This window comes from Alexandromys fortis, unplaced genomic scaffold (assembly GCF_014885135.2).
Source record: "Alexandromys fortis isolate MF-2015 unplaced genomic scaffold, M_Fortis_MF-2015_v1.1 scaffold_31, whole genome shotgun sequence".
NCBI lineage: Eukaryota > Metazoa > Chordata > Mammalia > Rodentia > Cricetidae > Alexandromys > Alexandromys fortis.
In genome coordinates, this window is record NW_026067974.1 from 12,702,656 (window position 1) to 12,708,655 (window position 6,000).

Here is a 6,000-nt window from a genome sequence, read left to right on the forward strand (position 1 = left end):
GACAACCAAAGCCAGTCAGTAAGCCCCAGGTCCCAGTGAGAGGCTGTCTCAAAAGCTAACACCTGAAATTCACGTCTAGCCTACACACACACACACACACACACACACACACACGCACACATGCATGCACACACACAGGCATGCACACACCTGTAACAGTGTTAGTCTGACACACTGAATGTGAACAGTAACCATTAGGTATTATTCTCATAATCTTTCTCTGAATTTATAGCACTGGAACATTTAATTCAGCTCTGGGTTTAGACATAAGTACTTTTAAATTAATTTTATGTTTATTTCTTGATGGATGGCAAAATAATTACTATATAATTAGTGTATCTACTTGTTATACTATGTTATAAAGTACTGTAACCTACACTATTAAATAATAAGTATTATTATTACCAACAGCATTTGAGACTGGATCTCACTATGTAGCTCTGGCTGCTTGGAACTCACAGTGTATACCAGGCTGAATTCAAACTCACCTTGCTCTGTCTCCCTAAAGCTAGGATTAAAGATGCGCCATTATACCTGGCCTTCAACAGTTTTTTTTTTTTTAAAGACGGGGTTTCTCTGTAGCTTTGGAGCCTTTCCTGGAACTAGCTCTGTAGACCAGGCTGGCTGTGAACTCACAGAGATCCGCCAACCTCTGTTGGGATTAAAGGCGTGCGCCACCACTGCCCGGATCAAACAATTATTTTTAATACAAATCACACGGGCGGCTACGACTGGCAACCTTGGCCTGGTTCCCCATATGCAAAGAAATCCCCTGGCCGGGAAAAACAAGTACTATCAGAAACCCTGAGGTCTGTCCTATAATCACTACAGAGTAAAGCCAAATTCATATCGACTAGCCAATGGGCATTGAAAATATTAGTCACCAAATTGATCCCAACAAATAACAATAATTGATTGGCTCATTGATGTATTTCCCCTTGTCTTCCCCAACCTTTCTATAAGCAGTCAGAAAGGAAAGTTTTCATATTTTCTGAGAATCTCATTACTACTCTCAAACCATGCTCTCTATCTTAGTATAATTTTTAAAATGAGTCAGTACAAGTACTTAAAAAAAAACTAGGAGTGTGGAGAATATGCAGCTATTTCTCTTCATAATAGAAATGTGCAAAGAATTCTTAAAGGGCTCTTCAGAGCGCCGGAGGCAATGGAAGCATTGATGGAGAGGGAAGCACTAGCAGGGTTGGCAAGAGGACTGTGGGAAGAAGCAACCAGCCCCTCAACCAGGCCCTCAACCAGGCCCTGGATTTTTCATCTTCACGGCACAATGCAAGGGGAAATGGGAGTAATTACTGTAATTAAAACCCAAAGAAGAAAATGCCCCGCGAGACAAAGTTAAACCTCTTCTTCTTTGGACACTGGTATGGAGGGAACAAGAGGTCAAGGTACGAGGCTTAACTCCGTGGCAAATTTCACTCTGCAGAGCCCTGCTCCATGCCAGGGTGCTATTTCTTTTGGAACTGTGATCCAAAAGAAAATACAGAAGAGAGAAACTACCTTGAAACCGCAAACACGGCAGCAGCAGAGTCGGTTCCGAGTCTATTTAGTCATTACGCTATTTAGAAGAAAGTTAGTGGAGAGGGGGAAACAGAAACAACACCGGGTTGCTCTTCCCTCCACAGAACTCTCCAGCATTTAGAGTCACTGTGACTTGTGCTCTAGAAAAACCACGGAGGGGGTCTGGGGATGCAGCCTGATGGGCAGCGTGTTCACTTAGTATTCCTCAAGGCCTCCAGCACAGTCAAACCAGGTCTGGTGGTGTAAGTTTGTTATTCTAGTGCTGGTGGTGGTAGTGGTGGTGGTGGTGGGGGGGGAGATCCAGAAGTTCAAGGCCATCCTGTGGTACTTACAGAGTTCAAGGCCAGGCTAGGCTTCATAAGGCCCTAGAGCAACGGTTCTCAATATTCCTAATGCTTTAACTCTTTAATACAGTTCTTCATGTTGCGGTGACCCCCCAACCATTAAATTATTTCATTGCTACTTCATAACTGTAATTTTGCTACTGTTACAAATTGTAGTGTAAATATCGGATATGTAACCCCTTAGAAAGGATCGTTTGCCCCAAAGGGGTCCCGACCCCTACACAGGTTGAGAACCACTGACCTAGAGGGAGGGGCAGGGCGACACCCATCCCAGAGGAACAATGAGGAGCTCTAAACTAAGTTGAGGGTGACTCCTCAGAGATCGCCTCCTAGAGCTGCACTTCCCTTGGCTCCGAGTTCATCCTCCATGATACTGTGTACAGCGGCTGCCCACTGGTCTATAGTAGAGCACCAATGTCTACTCTAAATTCATGCCCTGACTTCCAGGCACCTGGGAGGGAAGAGCTGGCAACAGTCCCATTTCTCCAGGAACTGTACCTCTGTTGTTGTGGCTGCTTTAACGCTCCTTCCAAAAGTGCTCCGCCTTGAAGAAAGATGGGAAAAGATTCAAGAATGCTTTGTGTTCCCAACTGGGTCTTGGACTGAGCTCAGGGATGCTGTTCCATGAAGCAGGACGAGTCAGACGGAGTGCATGACATCTGATGCTTGTCTTTGTGTGTTTAAAGTAAAACTATGACCTGACGAGAAGGGTAACATGTGGACCTAATTTTGAAAATATAAACAGGAAGCACCCCCACCCCAATATTACTATTTAAAAGAAAAAAAAAATGAAAAGCAAACCTCAAAGATACCTTCTAAGGAAGTCATGGTTGTGACAAACTAACAAAAGTAATAAAATGTCGTGTAAGACACCGCAACCACTAGGGTGAGGGTCTCATGCTGTCAACCTAAGATCTGATACCTACAGTGCTTCTCTGGATGAGTAAAAATAGCATCGATCTTGATACGCCAAGTCATTTCCAACACGTCTTGGCTTTTGTTGTTGTTTGTTTTTTTAAGTAGTAAAGGGTTATCCTTAATAAAATATCCATTGTCACTTTTTTGCTTCAAATAAAGCCATTATAATTGGAGATAAACTAAATTTTTTTAATTTCACCTTGTTTTATAATTTAAATGTAAGCCGAGCGGTGGTGGTGCACGCCTTTAATCCCAGCACTTGGGAGGCAGAGGCAGGCGGATCTCTGTGAGTTCGAGACCAGCCTGGTCTACAAGAGCTAGTTCCAGGACAGGCTCCAAAAACCACAGAGAAACCCTGTCTCGAAAAACCAAAATAAATAAATAAATAGAATTATAATTTAAATGTACAAAAAAATCCTGCCTAATCAATGGAAATTAGATCGTTAAATCTGACTTTCTTATTCCCAGAAAAAAAGCACAGAACTGTTGAGTTCACATCATGCTAGAGGAAAAAGCCTCTTCTGGTTTTAGAACAGTTTTATTCACAAAATTCAAATTAAAAAGAAAAAAAAAGATGGAGGTAGACCTGTTGACTCAGGCCTCTAATCCCAGCACTTGAGAGGCTGAGGCAGGAGGATGTTACAAATTCAAGGCCAGATTGGACTACAGAGTAAGATTTTGTCTCAAAAAAAAAAAAAAGATTAAAAACCCTATTCCTTTAACTAGACAATTGGGAACAATGGTATTTTGAGACTGTTGTTGCTGGGGATAGGATACAGAACCACATGCATACCCTGATCTATACCTCCCCTCCCTTAAATTCTTTATTTTTATGTTGAGACAGAGTTTTGGTTATCAGCCTAGGCTAGCCTCAAATTCTGAACCCTCCTGCCTCAGTTTCCCAAGCAGCCAAAATTATAAGCATGCACTATTGTGCCCCATTTTAGAGCAAAAACCAAAACCAAAAACCAGAGGAGGTGAGTGGAGGAAAAGGGGGAGGAGAAGAGATGAAAACAGAAGTTCCCAAGTCAAAGGACGTTGAAATTTCATTACATAGTACAAGAATATTCTTCAGAAGTCACTGGAGATGACTTGGAATTATCCTCAGGTAGTTAAAAAAATAATTTCAAATGCTTAAACAACAACAACAACAAAACAACTGGGGGTGCCTATAGGAATTCTATGGTTACTGCACTTCAAAAGAAAGGCAGGAGGCTGTCACCAACAACAGAGTCCACACATCTGAGCACGACTTTGCGGACACACACACACCTTGTAAGTAGGGCACTAGAACATTGAGCCAACTTCCAACTACCATCAGATTTAAACTGCTATTTACCTCTTTTAAATCACCTTCCTTTCGCTACAAGGCCACGTGTGTCACCTGCCTACATAATAAACAAGCCAAAGGAACTACAGCAAGCAGATTTGTCTGTAGAAGCCCGACACAAACACAGGCTAACCATCATTGGGAGGGAAAAAAATTAAAAATCTACCAAAAAAGCAATAAGTGATCCTTTTCATCTTGGCGTGGTCTTTGTGTGTAAGGAGGAAGAAGAGGAGAAATCAGTTGAGACTACGAAAATGGAGGTGAAATGAGAAGTCAGAACCAATAGGAAGTGTTGGCCAAATATTTATGTTGTAATACTTCAGGCATCGATAGCACCTTTTCCTCCTCCTCCTATAGACATTATGAAGTACGCACTTAAGAAACACACCCCTCTTACACTCAACACAGCATATATTAACAGCTTCTCGGCAGAAACAAGAACACAGGGAAGGTGAGGATTAGGGAGAAGGTGAGGTCACTGGGTCTACAGCAAAGATTTCTGGAGGAATTTAGCTCTGAGTTATGCAATCACCAAACTGTTGGTGACAGAAATCAACTCTTGTTTTTGTTTTGTTTCTGATGGGGGGGGGGCGAGGAGAAGAAGAGATGGGGAGACCTTCCCATTCCTTTGCTGTATTTCAGTTTAGAGCTTGAACCTACAGAAAACAGGCCACCCTCCAGTGACATTCCGCCCAAGGACAGGTGGTGTTTTAACTGGATAGACAGATACCACCAAGGGCTGCATGGTGAATTCTTTTTCTTCAAACCACCAGCCCCTTTCCCATTTGGCACTGTCAATGTGAACAGCTGTATTCTTTCCCAAGGGGGAAAAACTGCTACCAAACAAACAGGTAAACATCAGCCGGGGCCACCCAGCAGCGGCTCCCCCAACTGCAAAGATTCGAAACTAATTCAGGGTCACGAATGAATTAGAGAAACGGGAAACAAATGGTACTTAAATGAAATACATCCTATAGGCAGTGAACATCAAACAACAAAAACAAATGAACAATAGCAGAACACTGAGGTAGGAGGCCAAGTCCTATATCCTAATTGAACGGTAACAAAATTGTGCGAGATGATGCGGACTCAACAGCTGAAAACTTATTAGGGCCGAGGCAGCCAGCCAACCGATTTGGAAACCCAAGACACAAGCAGATGATACAATGCCACTACTACAAGACTGCACAAAGTCCTCAGCCCAGTGACACTAGCCCTCTCAAGGGCTACTCTCTGAGGATACTCCAGGGGACAGCCTACAGAAGGCAAAGATGCAAGGGATGGATCCATAAGGGTAAGTGTGAATCCCTAAACTAATAATAAACAGTGACCTGAGCTGGCAACTAATTCCACCTATCTGAACCTCAGTTTTGTTTTTTTTGTTGTTGTTGTTGTTGTTTTTGTTTTACAATAAAGGAAAGAGGTGTAATTCCCCCCAGGGGGGGGTGGAGGCTTCCCAAATCTAAGATTCTATAACCCAGTTTGCAACTATTTATTTCTTGCAAATTATGACCCACAGCAAGACAAGCACAAAAAGTGGGCATAGGTCCTTGAGAAAGAGAATCGGTATCTCTTTTTGCCTTTGAAAGCCTTGTGGCTTTTATTAATCCCAGCTTGCTAAGCGCTGGCGTTTGTTTTTCTTCTTTGCCTTTTCCATCACTGCTGGCTACAAGTGTTTGCAAACGCCTTCTGCTCCGGACAAGTTTTTTTTTTCTTCTTTGATCGCTCTGACCATCTTGCCAGATTCCTTTAGCCTCAGACTAGCTTCGGTGATAAGACAGCTCTCCTTCCGACTCCCCATATCTACCCCCGACACCGGGAGCACTTTTTTTTCCAGTCTTCAACCCTGGCTGGGGGGGGGGGGGGGGGAAG

At 43.0% G+C, this 6,000-nt stretch overlaps 1 protein-coding gene across 1 annotated transcript in view; it reads right to left on the reverse strand.

Moving 5' to 3' along the window:
* The window catches only part of Stat5b (signal transducer and activator of transcription 5B), a 68,779-nt gene that overhangs the window by 61,809 nt on the left and 970 nt on the right, over positions 1 to 6,000 (reverse strand). The gene's annotated exons all lie outside the window — the stretch shown is intronic.